Source organism: Odontesthes bonariensis, chromosome 8 (genome assembly GCF_027942865.1).
Source record: "Odontesthes bonariensis isolate fOdoBon6 chromosome 8, fOdoBon6.hap1, whole genome shotgun sequence".
Classification (NCBI taxonomy): Eukaryota; Metazoa; Chordata; class Actinopteri; order Atheriniformes; family Atherinopsidae; genus Odontesthes; species Odontesthes bonariensis.
The window spans coordinates 17,425,642-17,447,250 of record NC_134513.1 but is presented as its reverse complement, the minus strand read 5'-3'; the positions used below and the strand labels follow the sequence as shown (position 1 = coordinate 17,447,250).

At 39.2% G+C, this 21,609-nt stretch overlaps 2 long non-coding RNA genes across 3 annotated transcripts in view; both read right to left on the bottom strand.

Annotated features, from left to right (window-relative positions):
- Positions 1–6,215: 6,215 nt before the first annotated feature.
- Positions 6,216–9,236, bottom strand: LOC142385429 (uncharacterized). The gene is made up of 2 exons (XR_012770179.1): positions 8,706–9,236; positions 6,216–6,283 (listed from the first exon to the last, which is right to left on the bottom strand). It is a non-coding gene; the product is annotated as an uncharacterized LOC142385429 (long non-coding RNA).
- Positions 9,237–9,313: 77 nt separating this feature from the next.
- The window catches only part of LOC142385428 (uncharacterized), a 69,120-nt gene continuing 56,824 nt past the window's right edge, over positions 9,314–21,609 (bottom strand). Inside the window, exons 3-4 of one of the 2 annotated variants that reach the window (XR_012770178.1) lie at positions 10,716–10,942; positions 9,314–9,660 (exon numbers count right to left, since the gene is read on the bottom strand). This is a non-coding gene — a long non-coding RNA (uncharacterized LOC142385428). Of the gene's footprint in view, positions 10,943–21,609 lie in introns of both variants that reach the window. The other variant, XR_012770177.1, reaches the window with a different exon arrangement.

The following is a 21,609-nucleotide window of genomic DNA, read 5'->3' as shown; positions in this document are numbered from 1 at the left end:
GTCACTATAAATGACATAGCTTCTAGTAATGTCAACGTATAGTTGGGAATGCAAAAGCAAGATTATGAAATCACTCTTACACAACATACAAGGGAAACTCATTTATTATAAATCATGTTGCAATCCATCACAGATTCCAATAAATGGCAACCTTCAAAGTCTTTCCTCCAGTTTCCTATATTTGGTGACGACTCACAGATGAAGTGATCCACAGTGTCATAACCGATTTCAAATGGTGCTAGAAGGCTGCAGAGGGCTCTAAGCACCAGAGGAAATCAGTTATCTTTTGGTGGAGATAAAACGGGCATGGAAAGTTCTGTGCTCGTCTTCCTGAGGCTCAGTCACTGCCAGAGCTGTCCTGCTGTCCCCAAGAACACTGATTTCAAATGGTGCTAGACAACGGGAACACATCTAAACCACCATGTGAAACCAGCTTCTTGGGGAAGATGTTCTGTAACCACAGCTGCAGCGGTGAGATGAACTTATTATCATTTCCCTGATTGAAAAATAAATAAAGGCTAAATAGTGCCATAGACTTGATGGCTTACTTATTTGTTCAGACATGTAGTGTGAACGAGTCAAAGAGTTTAAAAACTTTATTGCACGAGAGAAGTTATTTTTCAGTTCAATTTGCTAAAATTAAAACAAATTATTTTTACCATGTCCCGAGTATATTGATGAGAAAAAGTGCAATTTCTTCCTTTTAAACTTACATTTTCTTTACAAAGAACGTTGGGTAAATATTTTATTTACAACAAACTTAAAAGACTGGACTGATGGACTGGAGATCTGTCCATGGTGTACCCTACCCCAATGAATGCTTGGATAAGTTCCAGGGCCCCGTAACCTTGAATTGGATTAAATGTGTACAGAAAATTAAAAAAGGTGGATAGATGGTTGGGTAAAAAAAAGTGAATGAATGAGACTTACCTCCCAGCAGACCAGGATCACTGAAATCAAATTGGACCAAAAGCACCAAGACTTTCAGTTTTCAATTTTCTAAGCTGAGGTTCTTTGCTTTGTTGTTAATATCTTAAAAGAACTGTAACAATAAATTTGACCTCCTTGTAGACAGCTCATAAAAAGATAGAGTTCGTGGCTGTGGCAGAGCCAGGTTGTAACTGTCATGATCTGTGTATTGTGTTTTTGTCTGGTCTCAGTTTTCTCACCTCTTTCCTCAGTTCCCTGCTGCCAGTCATCAGCTCCACTCCCTTCACCTGTGTTCACTTATCCTCAGCTGCACCTACTCACCAATCACTCTCCCTGCAGTATTTCGTCTCCCGGTTCGTTCTCAGCATTTGTCGGATCCATTTTTGATCCACAAAAAATCCATTCAGCATTTTTGAACCCCCCCCCCCCACGGGGGATGAATAAACTATTTTTCTGTTCAATTACTATCTATTTTTCTATCCTCACTGTAGTAGTTGTTCCAGTTCTAGTAAAGTCTTGTCTTTTTCTGGTTGGTTGGTATTTTGTTTTTTGTATTTCTGGCTTTGTTTAAGAATAGTTTCTTTTATTTCGCCTCCTAGCTCTCGCTCTGAGTCCGCACCTGGGTCCTCCTTCCTTCCTTCAACCCGTGACAGCATCTGGTTGTAAACAGAGTACATCATCTCTTAGTGGGAGTAGATTTGTTTTATCAATTTTTATCAATCAATATAGGTGAATGATGCAACATAAAGGATTTCTGAGATCCTTTATCTGATGACACGCAGCAACATGGGTACTGAATTTAATCATAACATTACATTGTTCTAAGAGCATTAAACATCTGCAGCTCATCCAGAACGCTGCTGCTGGAGTTTTAACCCGGACTAAGAGATCTGAACACATCACAGCAGCTTTAAAATCTTTACACTGGCTTCCAGTCAGTCACAGAATAGATTTTAAAAGCCCACTGATGGTTTACAAATCCCAGAACGGTTTAGGCCCAAAATACATCTGTGATATGTTCAGAGAACATAAACCCAGCAGAGCTCTTAGATCCAAGGACTCAGGTCAGCTGGTCCAGTCCAGAGTCCAGACTAAACATGGAGAAGCAGCATTTAGCTGTTATGCTGCAAACAAGTGGAACAAACTGCCAGTGGAGATTAAACTTTCACCAGATGTAGACATTTTTAAATCCAGGTTAAAGACATTTCTTTTCTCATGTGTCTATTCATGAAATCTGCACGCTATCTTTGAACTTATCTGGACTGTTGCTTGTTTTTAAATCCATTTAAATTATTTTATTTGTTTCTCTTTATAATCTTTTATGTATTTTTAATGCTGCTTCCACTCCCTGCTGCAATGCTTTTATTTTATGTGAAGCACTTTGAATTGTTCTGTACATGAAATGTGCTATACAAATAAATTTGATTTGATTTGATTTGATTTTGTTAAATGTTTTCATCACACAGCACATTTGCCACTTTGTATTTACAGTATATCAAATACGTATTTGTTCCTTTCTAGTGAAACTGGTGGAATGGACTGATGACACAGATGTAATAATTTGTTTCTATGACTTCTATATTTCTTGACTCTCTACATTTCTGACATATCTTGCTGTAGAAACTTAATTGCATTATCAGCTGTTATGTTGGTGAGATCATTAGTAATTCTGTCTTTAATTAAATAAAAAAAAATACAAATAAATAGTTAAGCTAAGGCCGTAACATATTTGAAATGTTTTAAATGAAAGAAATATTCTGAGCTGGTTACAACTGTCATTTCTAGACTTTCAAAAACCTAGCTTTAGTTTTGTTTTCACCAATTAAGCTAACTTAAGCTTAACACAATTTCAGTTAACCCGTTAAACGCAATGGCAACACTGGTTGACAATCAGCTGTATTTTCAATCTGCCTGTTGTTTTTTTGGAAACCACATAATTAAGATTAAGATAAGATTTATTGTCATGTACAGGGAATACATGAAACTTTGTTTGTAATCCTTACTGTACAAACATTTTTAAGACGGCACAGCCACAGAACTAAAAGCAGCATCAGCATTTTCTTTACTTACTGAAGAAAAAGACAAAGTGTACTTCTAGGGTTTAAACAAAGTTTGAAGCCGACTTAATTTAACCCTGATCAAATTAGGTTCATTATTGAGATTAAATTAACTGCATTTGGCTGGTTTAAGTCACATCTATCTGAGAGCTTCCAGTTTGATTTTGTAAACATGCTTCCATTAGGTAACCTTATTGGACAGCATGGCATAAATTTACATTGCTGTACTGATATTCGGCTATACCCATCTATAAAACCAGATTAAGCCAATCAGTTGTTTAGACTAGAAGCGTGTCATAAAGACCTGGGTGACTCAGAATTTTCTGCTCCTAAATTTAGACAAAATGTAAGTTGTTTGCCTTTGGACCTGTTTGCATGAGGGAGAAACTATCTCGTTATATAGTTACTCGAGATGGCATTTTCTTGGCTTCTAGTAAAACAGTGGGGAACCTTGGAGTTATTTTTGACAAGGATCTATCCTTTGATGAACAGATCCTGTTCTGTTTCATTCCTGGAGTATTGTGACTTCTGACTGTTGTTTGATATGTACCTGACTTTTTGACCTGATTCCTCCAGAAGGAAATAGGATTTGAAGGCCCCTGTCTTCCGCTATATCTGCCCTGTCACAACTTGTTCTCATTTATGCAAGCCAGGAGCCACAGGTCTGCCCACTAAGATTTTTAGAAAAAGTTGTTTTTATACAATTACAGTCCTTTCTTGAGGATAACTCTGTTTTTGAGAAATTCCAATCTGGGTTCAGGTCTCGTCACAGCACTGAGTCTGCACTGTTAAAGGTGCACAACGATATTGCTCTGTCTGTGGATGCCAAGTGCCCTGTTGTCTTAGTGCTGCTTGATCTCACAGCAGCCTTTGACACGGTGGACCATGCAGTCCCCCTGTCACGTCTAAGTAATTGTGTTGGCATCCACAGCACTGCATTGAAGTGGTTTGCGTCTTACTTGTCCAGTAGAACCTTCTCCATTATGGTTGGTGACTTTTCCTCTGTGGAGTCCCTCAAGGATCTATCCTTGGCCCTATCCTCTTCTCATTGTACATGCTACCACTTTGGTCAATTAAAGCCAGGCACAACCTTTCTTTCCACTGTTATGCAGACGATTTAAAAATGTATCTACCAATGAAGCCAAATAGTAACATTGCACAATGTTCTTTGTTTAATTGTATTGCTGATATTAAGCAGTGGTTGGCCCAAAATTTTTTTCATTTAAATGATGACAAAACTGAATGCATTGTGTTTGGGGATACTGTGACGGCTGGCTTTGGAACCTTGTCTTCAAAGCTTAGGTCCTTTGACTGTCATCTGAGGTTGGACAAACAAATTAACAATGTCGTCAGGACTAGTTTTTTCCAGTTACGTCTCCTGGCCAAAGTTAAAATATTTTTAAGTCGTCATGACCTTGGGAAAGCCATCCATGTCCTAATAAGTTCAAGGTCAGACTATTGCAATGCACTTTATGTCGGCGTCTCCCAGTCTTTTCTCAGTCGCCTTCAACTTGTGCAAAACGCTGCTGCCTGTCTTTTAACCAACACTAACAGACGTGTGCACATCACTCCTGTTCTTAACTCCCTCCATTGGCTTCCTGTCCTTTATAGAATTGATTTGAAACTTTTGTTTGTTTTTAAAGCTCTTAACGGCCTCGCCCCATCATATTTATCTGAGCTTTTAACAGTCTGAAATCCTGGTAGAGCTCTGAGGTCAACAAATCACTTTTTGCTGGAAGTGCCCAGGTCAGAATACAAACCCTGGGGTGACCGAGCCTTTTCTGTCGTTGCCCCCAGGCTCTGGAATAAGCTGCGTCTTATTTCTGACCTGGGCCTCTTCAAATCTAGGCTAAAAACCTACTTATTTAGGATTGCTTTTAATACCCAGTAGTATGATGACACTTTAATCTTATTTTATTGCTTTCACTGTTCTTTTATTGATTTTATTTGTTTTTACTTATTCTTCTCTTTATTTATTACCTGCTGTAAAGCATTTTTGGTACATCGTATGATTGTCTGTAAAGGGCTGTATAAATAAACTACATTTACATTTACCTGGTTTGAATTCTGACTAATCCAACTCTCTGTTTAGATTATCCATCTCACCAAGTCGTTGTTACCCCTGCTGGCCACGGTTGGATCCTTCTCAAAAGTTCCTGAACTCATCTCTTCACTTCAAATTGTAATAAACCCATTACCCTTTACTTCTGTGTCACTGAGTCCATCATACTCAACGGTCACACTGTCCTCTCAAACCGCAGCTGGTTCAGGCGGAAGGCCACCCTTCCGGAGTCTGGTTCTGCCAGAGGTTTCTTCCTGTTAAAAGGAAATGAGTGTTTTTTTTTTCTTTCCATCTGAAAATTGTTTTGTCATATCTATTTTGTTTATGCACAATTAATTCAGACGTTTAAAAAGCTCTGGTATTTTCAGATGAATGACTGGAGCGTTCAACAAATGTTTCTCTTATTTAGAGAAACCAAGCTCTGAACTGGTACTTCTGTGCAGAATCTAATCTTCTAGAAAGCATTGTACAATATTTCATATGCTCCATACATCTTGCATTTAAAAATCCAATTTTATAAAGTAACAGGTTGCTCAAGGTGTCGCATTAAAACAACTCGGTAATAAAATATATTTCCCTGCCAAATGTTACTCATAGCCTTTTCAAATTGTATTTGGCTCATAGTTTCAGCCACCATTGAAACACAGTTGTTGCAGTTTTGATTCAATACAATAAAAACAAGCAATTGACACTGTATATAGGAAGACCTATTCTCTTCAAAAGCGCCTAGCAATAATAATCACGACTACAGCACCATGAAAAGTCATTTAGTCGTGTCTCACAAACACTATTAGCTTGATTAGTTCAGTCTTAGTCTCCTGCAACATGGCCACATGTCACTCTGTCAAAGAAAAGAGGGGGGGGGGGGGTAACAGCACCTATTATTTGGAGATAGTCTGCATTAAGCATAAATGCTGTTGTCATAGCAGCACAGTGTCATGTACAGCTGGCGTGTGAAAATGTGCCTACAGCAGCAGGGATGAATTCAAACAGAATAGACATCGCAACGAGAAAAGCTGACAGCGCACGACACTGATGCATGTATAAGGAGAAATTCAAAGCAGCTGTCGTCAACTACATACATGCATGATGCTACTTTTGACATCACAAACGTATAGTGAGAAAGGATTAATACTCACTTTGTTTCAAACCATGTTTAATACTCACAGCCTCGCTGCCTTCAATACCGCGTTGAAGATGACAGAAGTCCGCATGACAACAGAGTGGAAATCCGCTGTACATGAATGAATGAATGTTCTTGTATTAGCATTTGTGAGTGTATTGTACAAACCTTTGACATCAGAGATATAACTTCTCTGAGCTAAAGATATGTGACACTGAATGTAACTAACTGTACCTGTCTTACAGGTACAGTTAGTTACATTCAGTGTCACATATCTGAACTAGGGATGTCCCGATCAGGTTTTTTTGCCCCCGAGTCCGAGTCATTTGATTTTGAGTATCTGCCGATAAAGAACGGCGAAGAAACAGATGCAGGATGTCCTGGATATTTTATTTTATTCACTTGTTTTATCATTTAACACTTATAAACAGAGCACTTCTGTGAGGTAGCTTGAACAAAAAAAGTAATCAAGTAATAAACAAATTCTTCACATTGTAGTTTAGTGCAACAATGTCTAATGTAAAAATGAGCAGCAGCTCGACTTGAAATACCTGGCAGGCATGTGAACAAATAAGCAAATAAAAGTCCCACAGTGTTATAAAGTAAGGCCAGTAATGTGCTTTTTGGAACTGCACTCCTAATTCCTACTCTCCTCCTCTGGCTTCAGAGAAGGAAATGTATGTTTTTCTTGATGAAAACCAACATCTCTAACTTGTCAGGTTTGAGCCTGTTCCTGTTCCCATCAAGGATGTTAGCCATGTCCTTGCCACCTCTTGAAATCCCAAGTTTGCATATCTCACAGTTTGCAACGTTTTTGTCATCCACTTTAAAATACCTCCACACCGCAGACATTCGCGCCCCCAGCTTCAAGCTGCTGCCGTGTTGTTGTGATGCAAATGTATTACTCTTTTGAACACATATTGTTTTGAAGGGCAAAACGCTTTATTTTTGTGGCCCCAACCAACTAGCCGGACTACCTTCGTCAACGCCAAAACTCAGCTGGAACTCACAGGACGCAGCGGGGGGTAAGAAAATGTTCATAAATAATATTGCTAGTATGGGATGTCATACAGCTTCATCTCAAAAGAGGTGAACTATCCCTTTAAGATACAAAGAAAGACGTCATATTTCCAGGACAAGAGAGGGGACTGGAGAGTATGTTCCAACTACAGGGGGATCACACTACTTAGCCTCCCCGGTAAAGTTTACTCCAAAGTGTTGGAGAGGAGGCTCCGACCAATTGCCGAACCTCGGATTCAGGAGGAACAGTGTGGTATTTGCCCAGGTCGTGGAACACTGGACCAGATCTTTACCTTTGTTACTGAAAGGATCGTAACAGTTTGACCAGGGTGTTGAGGGAGTATGGTGTATCGGAGTCACTTTTATAAGTCCATGTATAACCAAAACGAGAGCTGTGTCCGCATCCTTGGCACTAAGTCAAACTTGTTTACAGTGCGTGTTGCACTCCACCAGGGCTGCCCCTTGTCATTGATCGTGTTTGTGATTTTCATTGACAGGATCTCAAGGCATAGTCGGGGAGAGTAGGGCATGTGGTTTGGGAACCTCAGGGTCGTATCTCTGCTTTTCGCAGATGATATAGTTTTGTTGGCTTCTTTAAGCCAAGACCTTCAGCACGTGCTGGAGCAGTGTGCAGCTGAGTGTGAAGCAGCCGAGTGTGAAGCAGCCGGGATGAAAGTCAGCTCTTCCAAATCTAAGGCCGTGGTTCACAATCGGAAAAAGGTGGAATGCTCTCTCTGGGTTGGGGACAACCCTCAGACTGAAGAGTTTAAGTATCTTGGGATTTTGTCCATGAGAGATTGGCAGGTTGGAGCGAGGGATGAACAGACGAATATGGGCTTCGTCAGCTGTAATGAGGGCACTGCTCCATTCCATTATGGTAAAGAGGGAGCTGACCCGGAAGGCAAAGCTTTCAATTTACTGGTCCATCTTTGTTCCTACCCTTACCTATTTTTACAAAAATCATAGTGATCAAAAGAACGAAGGGGGTGGCTGGGCTCAGCCTTAGATAGGGTGAAGAGCTCGGCTATCTAGGGGGAACTCGGAGTAGAGCCGCTGCTCCTTAGTATTAAAAGGAGGAAGCTGAGGTTGTTCGGGCATCGGTTTATGATACCTCCTGGTCACCTCCCTTTGGTAGTCTTCCGGGCACGTCCTATTGGGAGGAGGCCCTGGACTTGCTGGAGGAATTCTATGTGGGAACGCCTCTGAATCCCCCAGGAGAAGCTGGAAAGTGCAGATGAGTAGAGGATTGTTTGGGTTTCTCTCTACCTGTTGCCTCCGTGACCTGTCTTGGATAGCGGGTGAAAATGGATGCTAGGCTTATGATCTACTATCACTTTGTAAAGTATAAATCGAATGATAAGCTTATGACCCATTTCTAGTCTTGTTGACCTCTTGCAGCTCTTTACAATACATATATACATTCACATGCAATGCGGCGTTCAGACGCTCCAAGGAGTGAAAATACTATACAGCTTGAACCTGAAACTCCCCAAACTGTAGTAGTGCAGCTTACCTTAGAACACAGAAACCCATGGGGTGGTCAGTGGCGTAGTGGGTTGAGCAGGCGCCCCATGTACAGAGGCTACAGTCCTCGCTGCAGCTGGCCCCGGGTCAAGTCCTGCATCAGACTGCCCTTTGCTGCATGTCATTCCCCCTCTCTCTGCTTCCTGTCTCTCTTCAACTGTCCTGTCGATTAAAGGCATAAAAAAGGCCAAAAAAAAAGAATAAAAAAAAAGAACATAAACCCATTCAAATTATGTTTCTGTGCAGAAGAAAAGTGTCTACATAGCAGCATTAGAAAAAATGTCAAATGTTTGTTAAAAACTACAAATTTATGACACAAATGAACTTAATTAGGGTACAAAGAAGAAACAACCATTATTTCTAAATGGATGTGGTTAGCTAATGATAAATTGGAATAAAATCTATTCAAATAAGCAGGATTTCTTTAATTGTTGGAGTTTTGATAATATAAAATACAAAACTGAAAAATAAGCTCTATATACAGTGCAAAGTGTGTAACCCAGCGGGCAATTCTTTCACAATTGCTTAATGAAAAATAACTTTTTAAAGCTAGACCGGATTACATGGCTTGTCAAACTCACTTTATTGTGACAAACGAGCAGCCCCAAGACTGTACAAACATTGACAGTATTTAAACGTGTTTGTGTGTGAGTGTGAGTTTGTGTGTGTGGTATCTCGTGTCACAGCACAAAGACCTCTGTACAGCGCCCGTTTGTGAGAACCTGCGCCCAGCACTTACGTAACTGACCAGGTCGTCATGACAACAAAGCTAGAAAGAAACCAAATACATGCATTACATTGTCTCAGTGGCACTTACATGTGTCTGAAAGTTGTGTGTCAGATGATCTGAGACTTTGAGGACGCCACAATCAGCAAATGCAGGTTGCCAATTTTTTATTGTGGTTTTAATGACGCAGTATAGTTGGTTAAGGATAACAGGTGCTCTAGAAAGGAGAGAATGTTGAACATTATCTCATAGCTGCATAAATCAGGAGCTAAAATTCAAGACATAGGCTAATATGTTGTCAAGCTATCACATGTGGTTTAATCTCACAGCCTGAATCCTGTAATTCTACATTTAGGCACATGAGGGCAACGTTACGTCTAAATGGTCCCATTCAATACTTGTTACTAAAGCACTCTTAAAGCAAAAGCCACCAACTCTGATGCACCAGGTTAGGTAGGACAAAGGCCAAGGCCAAAAGCATGAAGTAAATGGCACATTACACAAAAAGGATTTATGATGTAATTCAGACAAAGAGCAGATTGCAGTCCAACACGGCTGTTATTTTCACAGTGGAATGAAGAATGCACACTTTCAATATCTCGTTTGCTTCTCTAAACTCACTTTCTAAAATTGGTTTTCTCTCATTTGTTTTTGTTCAAAACCATCAAAACATTTTAATATCATAAACTCGTCATAATGACAAACTGGCCGTACGTACATGCTTAGGTCATTCAGTGTGTGTAGCTCACTTGGATGAATAAATTCAGCCTTTTCAGAGAAAATTGCATAAAGACCATCATTAAAAGCAGTCGATCAGCCACTTTACAAACTTTACACAAAAGAAAATCATAGCGCAAAACCCCACCAAACTATTTTAAAATGTTCATATCAAAGCAACAACGGTAGCAACAGTTTCTGATTTTGTGATGAATGTTTAGAAATTTGGAAAGTTGTAATCCTGTCGTCTGTAAACCAGAATTTTCTCTTAAAACTGTGCCTTTCCCCAAACAGCTAACTCTCTTGTGTGGGAAAATAAATTCTGACTCGATCAGGGTGGACAATTTTGCTTTTGTCTCCATACTGTCACCAATGTAACTACCTTTAGAACACCACTGTCAAAACAAGAAGCAATCACAAGCTATTAAAAAGGTTTAAAACTGTAAGATTTGAACACAAATAAAAATGCAAACAGCAGCATATGCTGATGCACATTCTGAGCTAACACCAACCCTATACAGTGTGAAAGCCTGGGTGAGTAAGGGGCACACATACCCCCACACACACTTCTCCTTTAGTTCTTGCGGGAGAAAGGCTTCCTTGTGGAGGTGAGGCCAGGCTCTCGCTCTGGCTTCCTGTTTAATTTTCTCCCAGGAAGTGACATACAGACACACCACTGACATGAGCAGCAGGCCGAGGCTCCCACAGCTGACAGTGATGTCATCCTCCCTTCCCCTCCATCCTTCTGGCTATCTGTCTGCCTCTCCATGCTGCCTCTGTGCCTGCAAGGAGAGAGGTTGAAATTACGTTAAATGGTGATGATTGCAAGTTATAGTAAGATTTATTTTCTTGCCCCCTGGCTGCAGCTTTGCTGAGTCATGGTACAATACTCCTATAAACCAGTAAATAAGCCTCTGACATAAAAGGCCCAGGGCTGGGCGGGTTAACTCGTTATTGTCGCGTTTACTCGTTAATTATTTAACACCGATAAATATTTTATTGCGCATTAACGCAGGTTTTATTTATTTATTTACATTTTATCTTATTTTCTGAAATGAATGAATTATTTTTTTTAAATTAAAAAAAAGAAAATTGGGGGCAGAGAGAGGGGGAACGACACGCAGCACAGGGCCGTCCGATGCGGGACTCGAAACGGGGCCAGCTGCAGCGAGGACTAAAGCCTCTTGTACATGGGGCGCCTGCTCAACCCACTACGCCACGGACCTTGTTTTATTATTTATTTTATTTATGTACAAGTCTGTTGCTCACAGGCTTTTATTTTGTAAAAGTCTGTTGCTGTCTGCTGCGGAACCGGAAAAGAAAGTAATCCACCAAACATGGAGAAGGGTACGGAACTTTTACTCGGCCATTTTCATTTTAAAGTTCTTCCAGACGGCGGAGTCGACAGAACCAAAGTCATCTGTAAACACTGCCAAGTTGAATTGCCTTCTCAGCGTAGTAGTTCCAGTCTAAAATATCACTTAAAGGCAAAACACACAACTGATAGCAGCAAGTCATTCAAGGAAACAGACAGTGGAGCGAGGCTTCTACATAAAAACTACATAAAGATGCTGATGTTAAAAGTGTGTTTGCACAACAAATGTTATGGCACTTTCATTCATTTATTAATCACATTAATAAATGTGATTAATTAGATTAAAAATTTTAGTCGTTAAAAAGGTAAAAAGGACTTAAATTCAATTAATTTTCTCTGAATCACTCACATTCCGATCCCTCCTTGACGAACGGATTGAAATGGGAATGATTCAGAGAAAATGATTAGATGAATGAATGAACGAATGGAGAGGAAGGTGTATCTAAGAAGGAGAACAGCATTAATCAAACAGATGCACAAGATGTTTTGGCCACTAGTCACACACGTGGCACCACAGGGCACACAATTTGCATAATTACATCCTCAGGTAAAAAAAAAAAACAAAAGTGTTGGTGAGTTGCTGGTAGAAATGCATATTTTGTTGGGTCCAAGAATGATAACTTCCACAGAAATTCATCCCAAATCTAGAGAAAATAAAGTATCACATCAGAGCTGTTTTTATTTTATTTTTTCTGAAGCTGTTAACTGAGATAGTCACGATTACCCAAAAAGTCACACTTCAGATTTTCATTGTGTAGTGGGACTGGAAATGTGAAAGCGTTTTTTTTTTTTAACAGTTGGGATAAACTTTGGTCTTCCTTCCTACTAGCGACTCGACAGTCTTTAAGTCTTTAGATAAATTTTCATGTAGGATATGATGATTACTATTAAACATGCAACTGCTCTCTTACACTTGACACCCCCAAATTGTAATTTAATAAACTGGGGGAAAAAAACAACCTGCTTTTAGCGTAACTTAAAGCTGACAATTACATTATGGGGTGATTGCAGTGACAATGAGGTCAGCTGTAATCATCTATTATCAGTTTAGTATTGATAGCAAGTGTGAGAAACAAGAGAAAAGTTCAACTATTTCTCATGAATTGGAAGTCTCAAGTCTCCAGTTTAGGCACTAACATCCGAGTACTTTTCATTTACAATGAACGTGATGAATATCAAATACCATTTGTTACCTAAGAAGGTATACACTGTAGTTCAGGGGAAATAAATTGTTCCTGTAAGTGAGAACTAATTCCATATACTGTATTACAAAACCTTAGTCACCTACTGTTTCCGTGTCTACTCTAATTTCTCCCAGTGGACTTCTCCCCTGGCTGGCAGCCTGTCAAATAGATCAAGAACCTCAGGGCCACCGGCATTAAACTAATTCTCCTTTCCCGTCAAGAAACCACCCCCTGTTAGCCATTTTATTGTTCATACTTAACGGTTTCAGGAAAAGGGGAGTGACTTGACACTGACATGGGACGGCAAATATGCTGGATAGATCCAGCAGTATTGTTTTACAGATTTTGAGTCACACAGCAGTTGAAATTCAAAGTCAGAATTTCAACTTTGAAAATTTCGTGCTGGTGAATAACTAGTGGATAACTGGTGGTGTGCTATCAGAATTGGCAAGAACACAAATACAAAAACACTACAAAATATATATTTTCCCGGAGCCCAAGTACGTAATATGTAGCCCACAAGCACATATGCTTCAACTGCTACCCTGACAGTCTCATGTAAAATTTCTTTCACAAGCGAATCTCATCGTGGGCAGCTTTGAATAAAGACGTCATTGAAGCACCTGTGGTATTTTTGGGAACTGTAGATGAATTTTGATCAAGCACTTAATTCTAAGCAGGGCTGGGCAACGATTACATTTTTTTTTTCTAATTAATCACATGATTTCCCTGATTAATCACGATTAATCGCATTTGTACGCAAAATCCAAAAATGAATTCAAAAGTAGTGTATAGCTTTTAGCATTTAGTTTTATTTTAAATGTGCTGCCATTTGAATGAAAGTGCCATAACATTTGTTGTGCAAACACACTTTTAACATCAGCATCTTTCTGTAGTTTTTGTGTAGAAGCCTCGCTCCACTGTCTGTTTCCTTGAATGACTTGCTGCTATCAGTTGTGTGTTTTGCCTTTAAGTGACATTTTAGACTGGAACTACTACAACTACTACTACTATAAGACAATTCAACTTGGCTGTAAATGCAGGAGTTTTTTTTTAAATTTATTTTGAAATACGTGCTTCTATGTTGAAACAACTAAAACAGGAAGTAGCGCCGGTTAGCTCCGTGAGCTTCACACAGAGACTGAGGAGCACCTGTAGCAGTGATGTCCAACTTTAAAATGAAAATGGCCGAGTAAAGTTCCATACCCTTCTCCATGTTTGGTGGTTCCGCCGATTACTTTCTTTTCTGGTTCCGCAGCAGACAGCAACAGACTTTTACAAAAATAAAACCTGCGTTAATGCGCGATAAAATATTTATCGGCGTTAAATAATTAACAAGTTAACGCGATAATAACGAGTTAACTCGCCCAGCCCTAATAAAAGCCATTGCTTGTAAGCAAGTCAGAAATTTTTTTTACTTATACAGTACTTTAAGTTTTGTGTGGAAAATGTGAATGCATTGCACAGATACATTTCAGTGTAATAAAGAAGTTTTTCTGAAGTCAAAAATCACTGGATGACAGAAGCAACTTTTCTCCACGAAATTTGATATGGATTACCAGTGCACACCAGTAACCACTCCGGTGAGTTGATTATTTTGAAAACGGACGTTTATTGTGCGTTTATGGACCTTTCATGACATGCGCATGACTTGCCGTTCTGAAGCAGGTTGAGAAGAATCAAAATTAGGCAAATACCGGAGACAGCAGTAAACATCAAAAAAGCGGTGAGGGGGGTTCTAAAACATTGCAGACGACTCAGAAAAGAGGCTTAATGTTGAAAATACCGCAGTTCCCCTTTAAGCTGAAGGACCAGCAAACAGCGATCAACATCTCAGATTGCTTTACATACACTGCCTTGCTTAAAAAAATGGAATCAATATAAGGATTTTTTTTTTTTTTCATTTTCAGGCCCATAGTGCAAGTTGGGAAAAGCATCAGTGGCAGCGAAATGCCAATAAGCAGGCACCTGCAAGATGAAAGACAAAACGCATGACCGGCACTAATCAAATCTAAAATGGATACTATCTACTGGATAAATGCTCCAGCCCACAGGCCATTAGTTCTGTTAAGAAAAACAAATCCCCATCATCAAATAGGGCGCAAAGTTCCTGCGTTTCCAGAAAACCCACTTGGCCGATGTGTTTTTCCTCATTGCATATTCCATCCTGGAAAGAACACAGGGGAAAAAAACAGAAAAAACCTCTCCTTCTGGAGAATTTCAAACATCTGGCTTTGTTTGGGCTGAGTTCCGGGAACAGATCTCAGCTCTGCTCCCCTCCCCGTGCTGTGGTGGCCAACTAGCCTGGCTGACAGTCCTTCTTCACTGGACACAGATAAACAATCTTAACAGGCCAATTGGAAGCTGAATAAAAATAGCAGCACGTAGCTGCTCATAGATCTGAAGTTAACTGGAAAACATGCCATAAAAAAAACAGAAGGGAGGGGGGGGGGAGGGAGGGATTTTCACATCTTCAATGGAGAAAGACACTGCCAGGAAGAAAGAAGGAGTAGGAAACATGAATGGAGGGATGTAAAAATGGTCAGTCTATGCTCATGTCAGCTGGATACATTGATGGATAGAGTGGTTTATTGTAGAGGTATAAACTTTGGTGCCGGCTGAGTACGCTGTCATGATGACAATCTAAGTAGTTCAAAGTAAAAACAAGGCCAATGTCAAGAGTGTGAACATGGTGGGATCACGAGGTTGAGGGGCTGACATAATCATGACACATCACCCACTTTCAGTAAGCCAGTTTAGTCATTTCTTTTCCAATAAGAGCACCCACTCATCCTCAAAAGTTCCTACCAGCTCAGACACACACACACACACACACACACACAGTCACACTCTTAAAAGTCCCCTGAGACCTTTCTGGATTGCACTGCAGTTGTTTTTTTGAGTCAAACACACTTCTCTGCAGGCCAAAAAAGTGATGACTCAGAGTAAATTCATGCAGGTACACACACACACACACACACACACACACACACAGACAATAAAGAACAAAGGCAACCATTATTGGTGATGTGGGACCAAAACAACCTCATCTTGTAACTAACAATCTGACTTTCCTGCTAGACATAGAACAGCCAAGTGATGAATTTGGCTGCACGTACACATACACAATACGCTCACAACAGTAATTCAGCTAAAGCAGTAACCACAAGACACTTTGTGAATTTTCAACTTCCCTCTTGGCTCTGTGACATGACAGCTTCCTAGAACGAGCAGCGTGAAACAGTGTGTCAGTAAATGTGATTGTGCCTCTAAAAAAATCCACTCTCAAGTAAGATTCCCGTTGTGGTCTTGCTGGCAGGAGTGTAAACAGTCCGTGTGCAAATGACTCTCAAAAAGTCCTCGCAGTACTTCAGTATTCAATATCTTTTTTAAAGACAATCAGGTTTTTCACATGTTATGATACACTGGAAAAAAATCAAAGTCTTACCAAGTATATTTGTCTCATTTCTTGTCAAAATATCTCATTACACTTAATATAAGACACAACTGCCTAACAAGTACTATTTCAGCCAGATATAGGGACTTGTTTGAAGACAATACATCTGGAATATCTTGTTAAATGAAAAAGTCTTGTTGTTTTGAGTCACACATCATATGAAACAAGCTTTTTTTGACATTTGAAGAGGTTTTTAAGCTAATTTAAAGATTATTTTATCTCAAAAGTCCTAAATATCACATCTTATTTCAAGAAATCTTGACAAGCCGATATTCACTAGTTCCATTGGCAGATTTTTTTTTGCTCATTTCAAGCACATTGAGTTGCCTGTGGTATGAAATGCGCTATATAAATAAAGATTGATTGATTGATTGATTGAAGCAAAAACGTCTTGTATTTGTTGTTTTTCTTACTTATTTTTGCCAGTGTATGTATTAGGACCACTGGAGAAAATCTAAATCTTACCAAGTATATTTTTTCTCATTGAGTATCTCATTACACCTGATATGAGACACAATTTCCTAACAAGTACCATTTCAGCAAGATATAGGGACTTGCTTTAATACAATACATCTTGAATATCTTGTTAAGTGAAAAAGTCTTGAAAACATCTTGTTTTGAGTCGGATTTCACATGACACAAGCTTTTTTTTTTCATTTGAAGAGATTTTTAAGCTAATTTCAAGATCACTTTTAACTCAAAAGTCCTAAATATCACATTTTATTCTAGACAATCTTGACAAGCCGATTTTCACTAGTTCCATTGGCAGATTTTTTGCTTATTTCAAGCAAAAACGTCTTGTATTTGTTGTTTTTTTTACTTATTTTTGGAGAAGCATTTTTTCAAGTGACTAAAGTGGTGGTTTGGGGAAAAGCCTCAAGTATTAAACAAATTCCCGCATTAACTAACACTGTTAAACAAGTTTGGAAAAGTCACTGAACCATTGAAAAGTATGATGGGTGGGTCCACACCTACCGTACCTCACCCTTTTCTGCTTTTCATAGCAGTTGAGAGGGAGAAAAAGTAGGATATGAGCATCGGTCTTCACAACTCTGCTCAGACCAGCCCTGTTTTTTTAAAATATTTTCATGCAAAATGATTTGAAAAATGTTTGCACAGTGGAGTAGTTTCCTTTAAATGGACCCGGGATTAAGGAAGGAGTCTTTCAAATACTCACACCTTGTTTGGATTCGTTTGGACTTGTTCGGTATCAGTGGCATGTTGACTTAAAACTCAGTCCAGATTTCCCAATTTCATCTACTGCAATTTTAGTCTTTAATTGTACAATTGGATTTTTTGCTTCGATAGGTCCCAGCAAGGTATTTATCAAAAATCCATTGAGCTCTGTGATCACGTCTGTGCACGTCTGAACAACATAGTCATCCACCAAGGATGTAGAGACACTAAATCCAACACTGCCCCCAATATCCTCATCTGTCTGTCCATGCGTATGATAGAGAAAAAAATGGTGTGTGTACGAGTAGCACTGCTGTGTAAATGACTTAATGAGGAAACACCCAATAATGTACTTTGTAGAACATAAGTTTAAAAAGGCTTTCTATAAAGGCAGACCATTACCGTCCATTTTCTATACCCGTTTAATCCAACTGTAGGATGGCCTTTACGAAGCTGGAGTACCTGGAGAGAACACACGTATACACGGGGAGAACATGCAAACTCCGCAGTGAAAGGCCCCAGCTGAATTGAACCTGGAATTCTCTTGGTGCTAACCAGCCCTCAGACCATCACCCATATATCTCATTTTAAATCAAAACCACGGACAGCTGAGATGCTACACCATTGCAAAGCTCTGTGTACACAACTACTGTCATGGTTGTTTACCATGGATTGTTTGGGTAAGTGATGCGTACCTCATTGGTTTAATCTTTCTTAACAGTTTGTGTAACCTAAGGGCTACTTGCCTCCCCTGACTTCTTTTAAACAATCTTCATAGAAACTTGTGCTGACCAAAACAACTGAAAAGGCCCCAAGTGAGATCAAACTAGATTTTTTTCTTAGCTGAAATGCTCTGTGAACACACACTGGTACCCAAAAGTACCATATGGAGTGCAAATGTGGTTTCAAGGTCGCGCGTCCCTCGTGGTTTATGATATCAAGCTATGAGCAAAACCACCAGCCTGTGGTGAAACAGTAGTTAAACGGTTTGTGGAATGTTTCAGGCATTCTTTTGAGCTGGGATAGTAAATTTGGAGAGTAATATAAAAAAAAGAGCTTGGGAAAAAAAAAAAGTTAAAACCAATTCAATCTTCTTACCTCCACAAACCTGCTCGTTTACTTCATAAAGTCGACGCAGCTGACCAATTTTCTTTTTCAAATTAATGACATTGATACACAATGGCCCTTAAATCCCACGTACTTTACTGCAGGTAGCATGGTAATAAATTAACCCACAAATACATTCTGATACGTGACTAATTAAACCTGATTTTCTGGAACAACTATCTGTGACCTTTTAGCCCTATTAACGAAACTCGAAAAAACAAAGAAAGAGGTACAAAGAAACCACTGACATGCTGAGAAACCTTTGTTCTGCCAGCAATAAACTGTTCATCCATCACACTGAGTCATTCAAATTACACACACTAGCAATCAACTGGTTTTACTTTCTTGTGACGTCCATTGTACTTGAGGAAGTGTTAGTCTGCACTGGTGTCAAACATCACAACCTAACCCCAACCCTGTGTCTAATTTAAGAAATGTGGGTGTGTTGCATGTAAGTTAATCAAAAGGGCTCGTCTTGCTTCATGGAAACAGGAACTGTGGTTTTAATAATTCACCAATATCATGTTTGCTGACAATGGTGACAGATTTGGCTAGAGAGGAATAATTACAGCCACTGTCAACCTAAGAAATTATTAAAGCAACAAGAAGTATTTTAATGTACATAAGGAAACTTGTAAGACTTTGTGAGCCTATCGACATTAGGGTTTGGATCAGCCATACAGACAACAGCTGTCCTTGTCCAGAAGTAGGGCAGTTAACGTATGCCCCATTATCCAAGAGAGAAGAGTGCCAACCCAAGAGATCCCTTCATCATGCAATTTTGATATGGTCACGTCATTGCTATTGTGCTCAGCTTTATTGTGCATGGATAGAGAAAACACAAAATAATATGCCTTTTAGGATTCTACAAGTACACCTCGGATTCTACTCTATGTTAACACATAACCCACAGTCATGTCAAAGTTTGCCTCTATCAATAACAGTAGAGAGAATGGGTTATTTTTGTGTAAACAAATACTGCAGATCTAGAACTGATATTAAATTTGCCTGCTAGCTAATCCAGCTATGCTGTTAACGCCTTTATTCTGCCTGGTTTTTGCCTGCCAGTGACCTACATTGCCAACCCTGTTTGATCGTAAAATAATCTCATCTTAATGACAGAAATAGCATTTGCCAAGTCTTCACCCTGTTGGATTGGTTTCAAATGATCTCAAGTGCATTTGAGCAAGTGGGAACTGGAGCCATTGAAATGGCTTTACAATGATGTTCCTTCAGATTCGTGAAGAGCAAAGGCCTTTTGACCAGCTTTTGTAGAAAAGAATATCACAAAAAAAAAAATGTCATGTTCATCACACATCTCCACCATGGTCAAGAAAGCTCATAAAGTGTTGTTTTAGTCTTAAAGGGATAGTTCGCCTCTTTTGACATGAAGCTGTATAACATCCCACACTAGCAATATCGTTTTTGAACATCGACTTATCCCCTACTGCATACTGTGACAAAAGTAGTCCGGCAAGTTGCCTGGGGTTTAAAAAATAAAGCCTTTTTGCTTCTCAAAACAATTTGCGTTCAAAAGAGTAATAAATTTGCATCACAAAATCGTTCTCCAGGAAAAAGTCAGACCTTACAATCGCTTGGCGCTATTTTCTCTCCCTTCGTATCACTGCGTGCTGCCACCTGCCGATAGCCCCGCCTCTTACGGTGACACTTCGGTCTGCACGGCCTTTAAAAGGCTAGACTCCCATGCCACACTTTTGCAAACTTCCACAGAAAATGGTGACTAAAACTTGCCAGAGCATCACTGCCAAGTATCTCTAAGCATCAATGACGTACAATGTCATAGTAGAGTCCACAGCATAACAAAGCATCAGAGTCAATAGGAGTGTCTTTCCTCAGGTTGTGAGACTACTGAATTCATAATAATTCATGTTGGTATTTTTTTTGGCAAATCATAATTATTTTCATTTGGCTTTTGTTTTTGTGCAAGCAGCATATTGAGGACAGCCTCATGAATTTTGTTGCACTGCCTCTGATTGAATAATGATAATAGAATTAACTCTGAATCTTGAATATATATGAACCAGCAGGATGAGATTCCAGCACTGAGAGCTGGAGAATCAGACGTTGTCTCACAGCATTTTAACCTACCCACTACAACACATAAAAACACTCTTCTGTGACCCAGACGGCTTTCTATAAATTATCCAATTGAAAATAAGCAAGTGAGGCTTGATATTATTGTTGCAAGGAAATTATGCCAAATGGTTATGTGTCAGATTTTGCCCAGGTTGGTAGAAACATGTTTTTGATCCAATGTCTTGCCTTGGTCTGGCTTGGCTGATTCAACAAAAGAAATTATGGTTGGGCAGGTTGATAACTGCATCAAAATTACAGAAGCTAATCGGATGCAAATGGAATTTCCCTTTTTGATGGTTTGGATGAAATGAAAGCAAAATACTAGTGTTTACACCCTTGTTTCAATCTCTACTTAGTCATCTTAAACCCAACAAATGCAGTTTCTGCCGAGAAATGATTAGCTAAGCTGTCTGATTTATTGTATCTGTTCTGTTTGACATATGCACCAGAGTATCAAAAAGAAAAACGTACTTGAAAGTAGATGCAAAAGACAAAGAGACTAGCATAAAAATACATGTAACTGTTTCAAATGTGACTGTAATAGATGAGCAAAAGGATAGCTGAGACAATATCCAGTCCACTAATCACACTACATTCAAAATATTTAGTTTGTTGTTATTATCATTATTTCCTTTGACGTAACAGTACCTAACACCATAGTTTGATTAAACTATAGTTCTTTTGAGGGCTTCCAGATGGTGGCTTAAAAAAAAAACAACTGCATTAAAGTGATCTACATAGCAGTGAATATGAATAAACTGTCAAAGCTACATAGAAGATAGAAAAAAAAACATATAATCCTTAAAGGCTCAACAAAATCTTTTGCATGTTACATGACAAGCCCTATCAGTCAACTGATGAAGTAGTTGGAAACTGATTTTCCAATCATTTAACTTACAGATTACTTGATCAATCAACTAAACTTGCATTATTTATGGAAAGGTCTTTGAAAATACAGCCTAAAATTTGACCAAGCTCGAAAATAAGTTGTTATGTCCCTCAACGATCAACTTCAGGGCCTTTTCTTTCTTAAACCTAATGTGGTTACCACTG